Here is a 15,627-nt window from a genome sequence, read left to right as displayed (position 1 = left end):
TAAGCAAAACTAATAAAGAATTGAAAGTGAAATTGTGAATGAAAAAAGGTAGAAACACTAAACAAGACCTCAATGCACACATACATGAATTGAAACGCATAAAAACAACAAAGAATGAAGCATGATCAAAGGAAAACCCAAAAACAAAAACTGTTTTGGTGTGGATGCTATAGAAAACATAAAGAATCAAAATGCACTGGAAAAAATCATGAATTTAATCGATTAAACTGTAAAACAAAGAGTTTAAACGATGGAATATGACCTAAAACAACAATTGAACCGATTGAAAGCAAGAGAAAGTTACAAACAACTTAGAACCATAAGCAACAAATGAGGATGTGCAACGGACAACAAGGCAAAGTGTTTATTGAATGTTTGAGTGAGTTTAAACGATGGAAAAAAATTACAATCGGTGATCAATGAATATAAATGATGGAAAACAAAGATTTATGGAAGAACAAACAAGAACAAGCAAGAACCATGAAGAACAAGGTTCACAAAAAAAATTGTGAAAATTTACTTAGCTTGATGAATCTTGGCCATGAGATCTTGGTGTGCTCTGATCCACCTTATGTAATCCAAACTTGAGGTTGGATGAATGATTGGATTGGCAGTGGAATTGAGTTGGAATTGGAGGTGCAATGAAGGGAAAAAGGTGTGGTCAACTTTCCTTGGGTTTACTAGGCCAATTAGACTCTCTAGAAAGGGAGATTTGGGAGAGAATTAGGTTTCAAATCTTAACTCTTCATTCAATAATGACAAATCTGAATACATGAGCTTTGTTTTAGGTATTTGTAGATGAGGATAACTTGCTCCTTAAGCTACCATAACCCTAGTTAAGTAGACTTATCTATGGTGAGTTGTGATGACTTAAGGAGGCCATGTATGTCTTCTTTGAGATGCTCCAAAGGCCCTTACTTGTATGACAAGTTAGGGTTTCTATAGTGTCTTTGTTTCATTGACAAAGTACTATTGAGAAGAATTCAAAATACAGTACCTATACATGAATATTTTTACTATTTACATTTTATGTGTTGTTGAAGATGATTGTTGCCCCTTCAAGACATGTGTTTGATGAAGACTTTTATGTACAATGCTTGTATATTTTCCTTTGCTTTAAGTGTGTCTTAGGTAGTGTTTAGAGGTTGTTTAAGAGTAGGCTTTTTGCTGAGTAACTCACATCCTAACCACAGGCCATGTGATAAGAACAAACATAAGGTTTCTTAAACTGTTTTTCACATGTTTTACAAAAAACACGTTTACTGCATAAAAATAAATATGTTCTTTTCTAAATAAACAGATTCATTTTTAAACTGATGTTTTGACTAAGTCTTGTGAAAACTAGATTTTGTGCATTAAGTATTTTGACTAAGTCTTCTGCCTTTCAAAACGACTGTGTTTTAAATAGTTAAGCTTTTTCTGTTTTCGTTTTGAAAAATAAATCTGTTCATTTGTAAATGAATAGATTCTTTTTTGACTCTGGTGCCATGACTAGCTTAAACGGTTTTCAGTTTTGTCCCTGCACCAGAATGGCTGACTAAGTCTCCTCACATAACAGATTCTCTAACTGCTTCTGAAAATAAATCTGTTCATTTTATTTTCAATTTGTTCATTTTATAACAGCTTTAACTTTTTTTCAAAAATCTGTTATAAGTTGGTTTTCTATAAAATGAAAACTTGTTTATGAGTTTAAACATCGATCATACAATTGAGAAAACAAGTTTTGCATGAGAGAATTGAGGGTTTACAAAGAATTAGCATTTATTCTTGAAAGATTTCGAAAATCAAAAGTGTTTGTTCTTGTTTGGCTCCAAAGCTTGGTGAGAGGTGTTGCTACTGTTCTAGCAATTTGTTCTACTGGTTTAAGGCAGATTTCTGCATCCTCTATCAGGTGTATTCGTTTCATATTTCTTTTCTTGTAAAAGTTTGGTTGTACACTCTTCTTGATAGGGTTTCTTGAAGAGTGTGTGTGCTGAAATAGGGTTTTTCAGAAAGCGTACCTAAGTTCTTGTAGGGTTCAAGAACAGTGGTGTTTGTTTTGTTTGAATTGTGATTTAGGGAATTTCACCTTGGTTTAGGTGAAGACTGGATGTAGCTCAGTTGAGTGAACCTGGAAAAGCTGTTTGATTCTGAAAAGAACATATATAATCTGTTAAAAGCCACTGGAACAGATTGATTGTGATAGGTTACTCAAGTAATTGTCAAGCTATCAATTGAACCTTAATCACTTGCTTAAAATTGAAGCTTGCTGTTTTGTGATTCACTGTTTTTCTTCATTATATCAGTGTGTGTATCTGGAAAATCAATCTGCATAATCTTGTGATTAACTTGATTGTATAAACGTTTTTCAAACACAAACAGTGCCAAAATAAATCTGATCAATTTCAAATAAATCAATTTATTTTCTATACACTGTGATAAATACTGATTTTGCGAGAAACTTTTAAAAGATCAATTCACCCCCCTCTTGAACTTTGGCATTATTAAACCAACATATGTGACTATAGAAGTCATAATGGATCACATGATAAGAGTCTTCTGACTAATGTCTCATTTTTCCATTTTTGTAGTCATGACACGAGTCAGAGGTCTAATATGAAAGGTGTTGGATGGTCCTCCACCAGATGCTTTGAGTAACAATCACTATTTAGGATCATAAACCTCCATATAATTTTGTTGCATATTCATGGTGTAACCTTTTTCAAGTAATTGGCCAATGCATATAGGTTGTCTTACCATCCTTTAGTGTAATTAACATTTAGCAAATCCCTTCTATTGCAATGGTGCTATTATCAACAAATCTCACATTACTCTTAACACTAAAATCAAGATCTATCAACCATTCTTTATTTTCAGTCATGTGATTGGAACACCCGGTATCAAGATACCAAGAAGAACATTCTTCGTCACAATAGTAGAACATGATCTGAATCAGACATCTTATACTAAGTGTGTTTCATCACCTTTCTTATTTTTCTTTTGTGTACTGCTATCGTGCCAACACTCATAAGAGTAATGACCAAACTTGTCACAGTTGTAGCACTGCACCTTCCTTTTTTTTAAAATTCTTCTTGCATTTGCCTCTGTACTAATTTCCACCTCGAAAACACTAATTGTCTTTATGCTGAATGTTGTTGCCATCATTCACATTGTTCTGAGAATTGAAATCTCTAATTCTACCACCACCCCTTCCTCCTCTTGACTTGTCTCTTGATCTTTTACTGAGTCATCCACACCTTTTATATTTATTTTGACTTGTTCTAGTTTGAAAGGCTTGTTCAACAATCTTTTCAGCATTCTTTTTTTCCATCACACGATCCAAAGAATTTTGTAATTATTCAACATTCATGTTTTCTAAATCTTTGATTCTTCAATTGTAATTACAATATGATCAAATTGAAGAGTTAGAGTTCGAAACACCTTTTCAAAAATCTTGTTGTCTCTTATACTTTCATCACATGCTCACATCAGACTCAACAAGACTTGGAGCATGCTAAAGTAATTTGATATATTTTCTTGATCATTCATTGAAAGAAGTTCATACTGTCTTCTAAGTGTTTGCAATTTCACCTTCTTTATTCTTCCACAATTTCCATAAACCTGTTTCAAAGTGTCTCACACCTGCTTGGATGTAGCAACCTTTGAAATTTTCTAGAAGATTGTTGCTAAAACACACTGGTGCAGCAGTACCCTTACCTTACATTCTAGCCTCTTGTTTTCTTTAAAAACTGTCTTCAACTCTTCTGTAGCATTCATATGCAATTCTTGAAACCCATTATTGAAAATTTCATCAACTTCTTGAAAGTCAAAAATTGCATCCTTCTTAACACACCAATAATCATAATCTTTTCCATCAAATATGGCCAAATGTCTTGGTATGTCTGCATTAGCCATGGAACACACCGTAGCAATGTTTGATCAGTCACAGTATTTGCTATTTTTTAACTCTTTCACTAATTCACAACAACTCTAAATACCAATTTGTTGGATTAAGGCACAATACTCACACACACCCTCACTCAAATATGTTACATAGGAACACACACTGTTTTAGAGAAAATAAGAGAAGATTTTTTCATTAATTCTAAATATACATCAAACAAGTATTTATAGACTATAGGCTATATTTATCAGTTAAAACAGTTACAATTACTTTGATTATTACAACAACCAAAAGATAACTTCATCTTGAAATCATCTTACTATGCATGAATGGAACATCATATAGTAAGATATATCGATAAACTACTCATTATAGTTGTGTAAATTTTTGTTTGTTTTCTTATGATATTCCTAAGGTAGGTATGTGAAGATGAAAGGTTTCTCCTTCCTGTAACAAAAGTTTATCTATTTAAATTAAATCTAATCACAACTTAGATATTTGAAGCAAGAAAATATGAAAATCTTTATACCCAAATACATAAAATTAACTAAAAAAAATTAACAAAAAAGTTTGAAAAAAACTGTAAAAAGTTAAAAGTTATTATAGTTTAATTTATTTTATGTATAATTAAATCTATTATTAAGTAACACTTGAACATTCAGCACCCAATATCGATAAGGTGTATTTTTTTTTGCTGGTCCACTGCAACTATACACTACTATTGCTTCTGGTCCACTTCTCAGAGAGAATCATATGGCTTAAGAAGAACTTTGTTCTGTCTCCTACATGTTATTTACTATAAAGAAATGTCCTAGATTGAATTCATGCAGAAGAATAAAATTATTTTCTTCATACAATTAATTTTGAAAAATATTTATTTTAATAAATATTACACTATCTACTGTTAAAAGAAAGTATATAAATATAATTTTATTTTATTAACTAATTTTATCAAACATTTTGAATTTAATAGGTAATGAACATTGGTCTCTTATAAACATGTGTTTCACTTCATCCTTAAGGCACCATGTGTTTCATATTCCCTCCACAAATCACGTGAACTTCATATTCACTCCACAAATTTCAAATAATAATGAAAATTTTCATTTTTATTCAATAGTAGTAATCATAAGAATATTGAATATGAATATGAATGTTCTCATAAACCATTTATAAATCTCTGAAAGTTGAAGCATCTTCAATTCATCCAAACTTGGGTTCTGTTAGAGAATCAGTGACTGAAAAATCAATCCATAGCAGCCATGGTGTTCTTATTTCCAACGTTTCAGTCTATGAAGCTCCTCTCATTATGGCTGCTTCTACTTGCAATGGCCAATTCTGTCCATGCAACAGTGTCTTCCTCACTCTCATCACTTCAACACACTGAAGCAAACGCTCTGTTGAAGTGGAAAGCAAGCCTTGACAACCCAAGTCAAGAATTGTTATCTTCATGGCATGGCAACAGTTCATGCAACTGGCTTGGAATTTCTTGTGACTACTCAGGATCAGTCTCCAACATTAATCTTACAGACATTGGATTATCTGGTACGCTTCAAACTCTCAATTTTTCATCACTTCCAAACATCCTCACTCTAGATATGAGAAACAACTCATTGAGTGGAAGCATTCCACCTCAAATTGGAGTGTTATCCAAACTCACTCATCTTGATTTGAGTGAAAATCATCTCACTGGACCAATTCCTTCTGAAATAACTCACTTGGTCAGTCTTCACATTTTATATCTGGCAAATAATGTTTTCAATGGTTCCATTCCTGAAGAAATAGGCGAATTAAGGAATTTGAGAGAGATTACCATTCGATCTGCCGTTCTCACAGGCACAATCCCAAATTCTATTGGAAAGCTATCATTCTTGTCAAATCTTGATTTGTGGAATTGCAGTCTCACGGGATCTATTCCAAAATCTATTGGAAATTTGAGCAGTCTGTTAAGTTTAGATTTTTCCTACAAAAACCTTTACGGACTTATTCCTCATGAAATTGGGAATTTGTCAAACTTAAAGGTTTTGGCGGTTAGAGGTAATAACTTACATGGTTCTATTCCTCAAGAAATAGGTAAGTTGCGGAACCTAGATGCTATATATATGAATGATAACAAATTATCTAGTAATATTCCCGTGGAAATTGGGAAGTTGGTCAACTTGTTCAGGTTCTGGGTTTTCAATAATAGTCTTTCGGGTTCTATTCCTCGAGAAATTGGAATGATGACAAATTTGGGTGAACTTGATTTGTCCCAAAACTCTTTGTCAGGCACAATTCCTCCTACAATTGGATATTTGAGCAACTTAGTCTTTTTGTACTTGTATGAAAACAGTCTATCTGGATCCATTCCAATTGAAGTGGGAAATCTTCAATTTCTTGTGACGATCCAATTGTTAGATAATAATCTTTCTGGGCCAATTCCATCTTCTATTGGTAACTTAGTTAATTTGGAATCTATTCTCCTTGGCAAAAACAAACTCTCCGGAACAATTCCTTCAACTATTGGTCACTTGACAAAACTCACCACTGATTTTTCCTTTAACTCTTTGACAGGCACAATCCCTTCTACAATTGGAAATTTGACAAAGCTCACCACACTTAGTTTATTATCAAATAAGCTTGGTGGATACATTCCAATAGAAATGAATATGATAAACAACCTGGAAAATTTGCAATTATATGACAATAATTTCATTGGTCATTTGCCTCACAACATTTGCTCGAGTGGAAAGTTGACAAGATTTAGTGCTAGCAAAAACTATTTCACAGGTCCAATACCTTAAGAGTTTGAAAAATTGCTCAAATCTCACAAGAGTTTCACTACATCAAAACAATTTAACAGGAAACATAACAGAGGATTTAGGTGTATACCCAAACTTGGATTACATTGACCTGAGTGAAAACAACTTTTATGGCCATCTTTTCCCAAATTGGGAAAAATGCCATAATCTCACAAGCCTCAAAATCTCCAACAACAATTTATCAGGTAGCATTCCAACAGAACTAAGTCAAGCAACCAATTTACATGTACTTCAATTGTCTTCAAATCACCTCACAGGAGACATTCCTGAAGATTTAGGTAATTTGACCTACTTGATCAAACTCTCTCTCAATATGAATAATCTTTCAGGAAATGTTCCTATACAAATAGCATCATTGCAAAATCTTAACACCTTAGAGCTCGGAGCAAATAACTTTTCTGGCTTAATTCCAAATCAACTTGGAAATTTGGTCAATTTATTAAATTTGAATGTAAGCCAAAATAAATTTAGGGAAAATATTCCATCTGAGTTTGGTCAATTAAAATATCTTCGAAGTCTTGATCTGAGCATGAACATTTTGAGTGGGAAAATATCGCAAAAGTTGGGAGAGTTGAAAAGCTTAGAAACATTAAATCTCTCACACAATCATCTTTCAGGTGATCTCTCTAGTCTTGATCAAATGATAGGCTTGACATCTGTTGATATATCATACAACCAATTACAGGGTCCACTTCCAGACATTCCGGGCTTCCATATGGCTACCATTGAAGCATTGAGAAATAATAAAGGCTTGTGTGGTAATGTCTCAGGCTTGGAATCATGCCCAACATCACGTGACAAATCCCAAAATCATAAGACTAACAATGTCATATTGGTACTTTTACCCACTGGTTTGGGCATTTTCATGCTAGCATTATTTGTCTTTGGAGTCTCATATCATCTTTGTAGAAGGTCAAAGACAAAAGAACATTTGGATGTAGAATCATCAGGCCAAAATCTTTTTGCGATATGGAGTTTTGATGGACAGATGGTGTACGAGAACATAATTGAAGCCACAGAAGAGTTTGACAATAAACATCTCATTGGAGTTGGAGGACAAGGAAGTGTTTACAAAGCTGAACTGCAAACAAATCAAATTGTTGCTGTTAAGAAATTCCATTCAGTACAAAATGGAGAAATGTCCAATGTTAAAGCTTTCAAACGTGAAATTCAAGCTTTGACAGAAATTCGACATCGTAACATTGTGAGGCTATATGGATTTTGTTCTCATTCCCGATTCTCATTTTTGGTGTATGAGTTCTTGGAAAAGGGGAGCATAGATAATATTTTAAAAGACGATGAACAGGCAATTGCATTTAATTGGAATAGGAGGGTTGATGCCATTAAAGGTGTAGCAAATGCTTTATGCTATATGCATCATGATTGTTCACCTCCAATCATTCATCGAGATATATCAAGCTAGAATGTTCTTTTGAATTTGGAGTATGTGGCCCATGTCTCAGATTTTGGAACAGCCAAGCTTCTTAATCCTAATTCAACCAATTGGACCTCATTTGTGGGAACTTTTGGATATGCTGCTCCAGGTTAATTCCTTTCCTCTTTTATACTGACAATATAATAGTTTTGTAAGTTTTCTTTGAAAATCTTAAATTTTTGTACCAAAAACTACGATGGATAGTTGTAGGTTTTGTTTTATTTTTGCAAATATTATGATAACTCTTTTAATTTGTACTGAACTTGCTTACACAATGGACGTGAATGAAAAATGTGATGTGTACAGCTTTGGGGTATTGGCACTAGAAATACTTTTTGGAGAGCACCCTGGAGAATTTATACCTTTGTTACTGTCTACCTCCAATGCCATGGATTCAACACTTGATATTCCTTCGTTGATGGGTAAGTTAGATCAACGTCTCCCATACCCTACAAATATTGCTAAGGAGATAGCTTTGATTGTAAGGATAGCAAATGCTTGCTTGACTGAAAGCCCTAGTTCTGGTCCTACCATGGAGCAAGTTGTCAACTACTCTTCAGTGTAGAAATCATGTTTAATGGATTAATTTCACATTGTCATGAAAGTTGAAAGGTTGAATTTATCGAATATGTTTCATTGTAATTCTATTTCTTGTCTTCATGTTTCATTTCAGTTCTTCTGTTTTGTATAAGTTTGGTTTGGTCTTGCACTATTTAATTGGTGTATTTTGTGCAGTCTCATGGGTTTGTTTAAAGAATGTTACCTTTTCATATAGCTTTGGCATGGCAAAATCTTATAAGTTTATGATATATATTTTGAATTGGAATTGATTTTAATTTTATATATTACTAGCCTCCATAGACTTTGAAGTATAATTTTGTATTTTTGTTTCTTTATACTTTTAATTAGTTTTTTCTAATTTGTATAATTTAAAAGTTATTTGCGAATTAAATTATTTAAAAAAATTAAAATGAAATTCAAAATATTACAAATAGGAAAAGAAAACATAAGGAAAAGATTAAGAGGGGATGCAAAGGATCTAGAAAAAAAATTGATCAAACAAAAGAGGAAGAGTTACAGAAATGGGGTAATTTTGTATTTTACTCATCCTTGTAACGGTGCAGAGAGAGTTACAGAAATGGAAAAAAGAAATACCCATTGGCGGTAGTTTAAGCCCACTAATTATGGGCCACTTTTAGTGGCATCCTTTTTTCTGCACCCTTATAATTCTTTAAATTTTAAATCCCAAAAATATCCACTATCAAATGGCACAGAGGATTCACCATCTATCTGAGGAAGATAAAAAGGGGTGTGTACGACTGAAGAAGATGAAGAAGGGTGAGAAAGATTAAAATGGTAATTTCATGATCCCATGGATGTGCAGGATGAAACCGTGGGGTGGAGGAAGAAATGGTCCACCCAATGTATTCTACCTATATCCCATTTTTTTTTGTCAAAAATACCTTTACTAAAACATATTTTCATATCTTTATTAAAAAAAGAAGTGACCGTTTCTTTCTGCACCTCTATATTTTTCTTCCTACATCCCCACAATGTTATGCAAAGATAAAATTGTCTCTATTAATTTTTAAAAACCCTAAAATGTCCAAAAAATCTAAACTATTATTTTCTTCTTCGTCCCATCCCTCTTTCTCAGAGCAGCACCGTTCCATTGCCCCTCCATGGACCCCATTCCTCTCAGTGGCATAGTTCCATTTGACGTTTCTGTTGGTGGTTCAGGGTTGTGGCTCAGAAACTTGGTGGGAGAAGGGTGGTTTCTCTTGAAGGTGAGTAAATTTTTTGTCTTTGTGGATTTGCAGTTCCACAATACAGTCGATAGTTTTACAAAATAGAAAATCCGTATTTATCTTTTTGCATTCTGGATTATGAAATCCGGTAAAATTTCAGTTTGACGCTTCCGGTAAAATTTTGGATTGGTGTATCCGGTAACCTCCCAGACGGATGCTTTCGATAGTACATGATTGACAATGTTGATAAAAAAAACTAGTCAATTAATAAAACAAGTGAAAGCATGTTGAGAGAATCATGAATAAAAGTGAAAAACTTCAAATGAGAGAAAACCAACCCTCTGCTCCAACATTTCCAGGTTTCGAACAAGTTTTCTACTCCTCATTTCACTTTTATTTAATTTTAGTTTTATGTTTTTTTTCTTTTTTTTAGTTGGTTTTTATTTTGTATTCTTTGCTTCACCTTTAATCTTCTTTCAGTAACAAAATTGATTGATAAACTATCTTGTGTTCTTACCTTTGATTCTAATGGTTGTCACATTTAAGACAAAAACTCCTTGAAAATAATTGGTTATGCTAAGATGCAAGATAAACTTTATATACTCAGGATCCCATCTTACTAGGAACTTCAAATTAAACGCATCAAATCTACATACACCATCAATAGTGTTAATGTCAGTGTTAGTGATCTAGAAACCCTTTGACATTTCCGATTAGGTCATATTTCAAATAAATGTATTGATGTTATCAAGAATAAATTTCTTTTTTTTTAAATATAACAAATTTTTTGTTTGTGATGTTTGTCATTTTGCAAAGTAAGAAAGACTTTTTTTTCCAATTAGTACATCTAAAAAAAAAAAATTGATTTGATTCATGTAGATATTTGGAGACCATCTTCAATACCATCAATTCATGGTCATAAATATTTCTTGACCATAATTGATGACTATTTGAGGTATACATGGATTTTTCCTTTAAAACAAAAATCTGAAGTTGTCAAGGTTTTGGAAAATTTTGTTGTGTTTGTTCAAACACAATTTGAGACAACAATAAAAAAAATAACAAGTGATAATGGGATTGAATTTTTCATGACTAATTTCTTTGTCAATAAAAGAATAGTACATCAAACATAATGTGTCAATACTCCACAACAAAATGGTATAGTTGAAAGGAAACATGTTCATTTATTAAATGTAGCAAGAGCTCTCATGATACAATCTCATTTACCCAGAATTTACTGGTCATATTCTGTGATACATGTTGCGTATATTATAACCATGTTTCCCACACCTGTTTTAAACTATTCTTCTCCTCATGAAATGCTTTACAGAACTGAAGTAGATTTTACTGGATTAAAGGTGTTTGGTTCTTTATGTTAAGCTAGTACTTTGTCAACCAATAGAAAAAAAAATTATCCACGGGCATCAAAATGTGTTTTTATTGGTTTTAAAAGGGGGACACTAGGATATATTTTCTGTCTAGGGATGTTGTCTTTTATGAACATGTTTTTCCATATCAAAGGGTTCAAGATACTAGCAATGAAACTAACAGTCCTAACATTTATGATCAAATTTTGTTTGTTGAAGATCAACCTGTCTTGAGTCAGCCATCATAAGCCATTCTTGAACCTTGTGATAATGTTGAAAATAATAGTGATAATAATTGTGAGTCACACATTGAGGTTTTAGAAGAAGTTTGTTCCCATATAGACCAAAACCTCAATGAAGATCATGAAATAAAACAAAATTCTGAATCAAATTCATCTGTCCGAATGAGTACAAGAATAAAAAGACCACCTGAGTATTTAAAGGATTATCATTGTAATCTTAATGTTTCCAATACATCTTCAAGAGTTAAATGTCCTTTGAATTTTGTTTTGTCTTATAACAAATTATCACCTTCTTACAAGTCTTTTGTTATGTTTCTTACTTCACATGTTGAGCCAAACACTTATTCTAAAGCTGTGAAACATGACTGTTGGAGATCCCACATCGACTAGAGATTAGAGCCTTTCATTGTATATAAGTGGGTGCAAACCTCAACCTCATGAGCCGGTTTTATAAGATTGAGTTAGGCTTAAAGTCCACTTCGTAATAGATATAGGTGTTGCATTTTAGTTAGTCATATTAAACTTGTTCAAGACTTCACATGCATACTTCTTCTGATGCATTAGCATTCCGTGGGGAGTTTTTGTACAAATTCTAGACCAAGGAAGTAACTTAGTGTTGCAAGATCTATCATCTCAAATTTTGTCTTCATTTCAACCTTGAATTGTTCAATATCACTTTGCACATCTCCTGTTACAAGTAAATTATCAATATAGAGGCATACAATTAACAAATTATTGGATTGTGATTTCTTCACATAAACTCCAAATTTAACCGTGCATTTTAGGAAACCTTGCTTATGCCGAAAAACATCAATTAATATGTTACAAGCGGTCGGCTTCTTAAGGCCATTCAAAGCCTTTTTTTAACCTATACACCTGTTGTTCTTTCCCAATTTTGTCAAAACCTCGTGGTTATAACACACACACTTCTTCTTTCTAACATGTAAGTCGTTAAAAAATGTAATATACATAAAGAAAAAAATCTTGGGGAGCGTTTTCCGACCGTGACAAACCTGGACGGAGTGGCTACAACAATCAGCTACAACCGCGTCCGAGGGTGCGTCAGGTTTCAAGATGGAATCTATAGACCAAAAACCGTCTAAAGTTGTTGGACCTCTAAAACAAGTAGAGACATCTAGGACGCGTGGATCAACCCACTCATAATCTGAAATGTCAAACGCAATGCCAACCGACTAATCTGAATCATTTCTCATACTGCTAGATGTGGAATAACTGGGCTCAAAAGACTCAAGATTCAAAATAATTCCAGAAGACTCAACAGGAGAAGACATTACTAACCTTTTTAGTGAAAAATGCGAAAGACAGAAAGTTGCTCGATACTCGACACTCGAATCATGCTTGATGAACTCTATAACACAGAGGTTAAACAGTAAAATTTGCAATGTTTACAAGCATCTCTATTTATAAAATGGCTAAGAAGAGAGAGAATAAGGCATTCAGCTCTCGGATCGTTGGATCGCTTCGCATGCAAAGGCACACAATGTTTGGAACATGAACCAACATGACTTCATAACCGTTAGATCACTTTGATCAAACAGTACCCACCAAACGGAATTTTAAAGAAAAAGCGCAAGTCACATCTTTAACAACATTAAATGCGCCCAACAGTCACATCTCACCTCGGGGCACCCAACAGTCACATCTCGACTCTTCATAAACTAACGATTCTTCGAGTCTGGTGGCAAATGTATCGGTCGATACCGGACGAGTCAGTCTCGACCTCGATGACCGACTGACCATGTCAAGACACACTTCAAGGCACTTAATAAATGACAATAATGACAGTTAGAAGAGTTATTTATGAGTCGTATTCATGTCTCGAATTATGCGGATGACAACTCCGAGAAATCATCCAAATCTTGATTAATTGAAATATATTAAAGATATTCTTCAAATATACCAACATACTCATATACTAATATATCTCCCTATAAATCAGAAATCACACTACACATCAGTGAACAACTGATATCCAACCCATCACATCAAGGGCTCATGACTGAACACAATAAATAAACCCTTTACAAAGGTGTAAGGTATGCTTTAATCAGTTTACAAATATACATTATTTACACAGAGTACTTACTTGATCGTCGGAGTACCTTTTTCAGGGCAACCCCGACCGAGCGCCAACAACTGAAGGAGGAGACTCGAAGGAAGGAACAAGGAGACTATCGACACGTCAACAATTGTACAACCAGTTCCAGAGACTATCTAGGTCCACTTTGCCTATATAGGTACAATATATATCATATATAATTTGTACAAGTTATACTTTTGTATCGGAATTTAAGTGTTCTAAGTGATCCCTCTAACATAATATTTATATGTTCTACTGAGAAAAAAATGAATCACTACAAGAAATATCTATTTTAGCTGCCAACAAAAAGTGGGGGCTATAAAAAAAGTCACTAGCAAGAGTGAAGTCTACTCACGTTGGACACAAAAATAAATGTCAAATATTGTGTTCATGATGGAGACTTTTAACTCCCACTAAAAATTATTAAAATAATAATAGAACAGAGACATAAAGTAGATGCAATGAAAAAAATTAAGTGACACAATAATATTAAGTCTAGAATGGGGACACAAAGTGGATGCAAGTTAAAAATTATTAGAATAATAATAATAAGTTAGCGTCTAGAATGGGGACACAAAGTAGATGCAATCAAAAAATAAGTTGCAAAATGATACTACATCGAGAATGAAAACACAAAGTGGATTCAAGTTAATATTTTATTACATTTAGCGTAGGTATAAATGACACTAATATTTGTTTTCTAGGTAGTGTCCCCAATGGCGACAATTTACTCACATTTTCTTTCTCACCTAGTGTCCCCAACGGCGACGCTGAGTTTAATTATTGTTGGAGATCCCACATCGACTAGAGATTAGGACATTTCATAGTATATAAGTGGGTACAAACCTCACTTTATAAGCTCATTTTATGAGGTTGAGTTAGGTTAAAGTCAAATTCTTAATATGATATCAGAGCCATTTCGAGCCTATCTTGATAATTGTTTGTTGGGCTTATTAGGTCACCTACTATCGGTCTATTATCGGACCACCCATAATATATAGTCCCACACACGAGTTGGTAGTCTCAGCGTCACATCGACTATAGATTAGGACATTTTATAGTATATAAGTGATATGATTCCACTAGGTAGATATGAATGATTCTTTGACATTCTATGGAATCAACTTGAGTTGGAGATAGCTTAGGCACTTATAATAGAATTGGATCAAGGTTCTATGTTTCAAGAACTCACCAAAACTTGCACCAAACACCAAACTCACATGGAAGATCCATCTATTGCCAATTGAACCGATTAAATTGTGTATAAAAGCAAAAGGATCGAATAGAAAGCTACAAAAATGAAATTGAACCGAACAAACAGCAAGAAATGAAGAAGAAACAACTAGGAACAGTCAAGGCAAAGATGAACTGAAGCAAATTCAGAAACAAGATAGAATACCGAATGAAAATTCTAGAAAAGTAAACTAAGACATGTTTTAGCTTCAATGAACTAGGAGATGAAAGAAAGAAGAACTTATGGAGATGGAGGCTTTGGTTTGATGATCACGCCACTTGGATGGTGAAGGCTCCAAGATAAGTGAGCTAGTGCCGCCACTTGAGAGAACCAAATGCACTCAAGATAAGACAAGGTGAAGGAGAAGACAAGTTCTCACAAATTCTCTCTCAAATTGAGTAGAGTTTCTCTATTACTAATTTTCCAATCTGAATTGTGAAGGACCTAAGCCCTCCTTATATAGGAGCAAGGGCTGGTCATGAAGCTTACAACATAAGCTAACCAAAAGACTCTTCATATGCTACTTACTAATAGTGCCTTAATGAAGCATGAAGAGTATTCTTCTAGAAAATTCTAAACTAATGCCTAAAGATGCTTTTACAAAAGAGGTATCTAAGGTTTCCCTCCAAGCACCTTTCCTAAAAACTATGTATTTAAACATTCTATATTATTTACAAATTTATAAAAGAAACTATAAAGAGAGATATTTAAATGAAGTCTATTCTTGAAAGCTTGTAGACTTCTTTGGCTTTAGGCTTAATCCTCTCTTTATTTTATGTCTTCTTTTAATTTTGAGAAGACTACAAGGAAGAACTT

At 33.6% G+C, this 15,627-nt stretch overlaps 1 pseudogene across 1 annotated transcript; it reads left to right on the top strand.

Annotated features, from left to right (window-relative positions):
* The first annotated feature begins 5,089 nt into the window (after positions 1-5,089).
* On the top strand, positions 5,090-8,872 carry LOC150023336 (uncharacterized; annotated as a pseudogene). Its single transcript, XR_016517787.1, has 2 exons — positions 5,090-8,225; positions 8,377-8,872. The product of XR_016517787.1 is annotated as an uncharacterized LOC150023336 (transcript).
* The last annotated feature ends 6,755 nt before the right edge of the window (positions 8,873-15,627 follow it).

This window comes from Phaseolus vulgaris, chromosome 11, assembly GCF_051622355.1.
Source record: "Phaseolus vulgaris cultivar YP4 chromosome 11, ASM5162235v1, whole genome shotgun sequence".
Classification (NCBI taxonomy): Eukaryota; Viridiplantae; Streptophyta; class Magnoliopsida; order Fabales; family Fabaceae; genus Phaseolus; species Phaseolus vulgaris.
The sequence above is the reverse complement of the archived record's forward strand: the minus strand, read 5'-3'. Positions and strand labels throughout refer to the sequence as shown.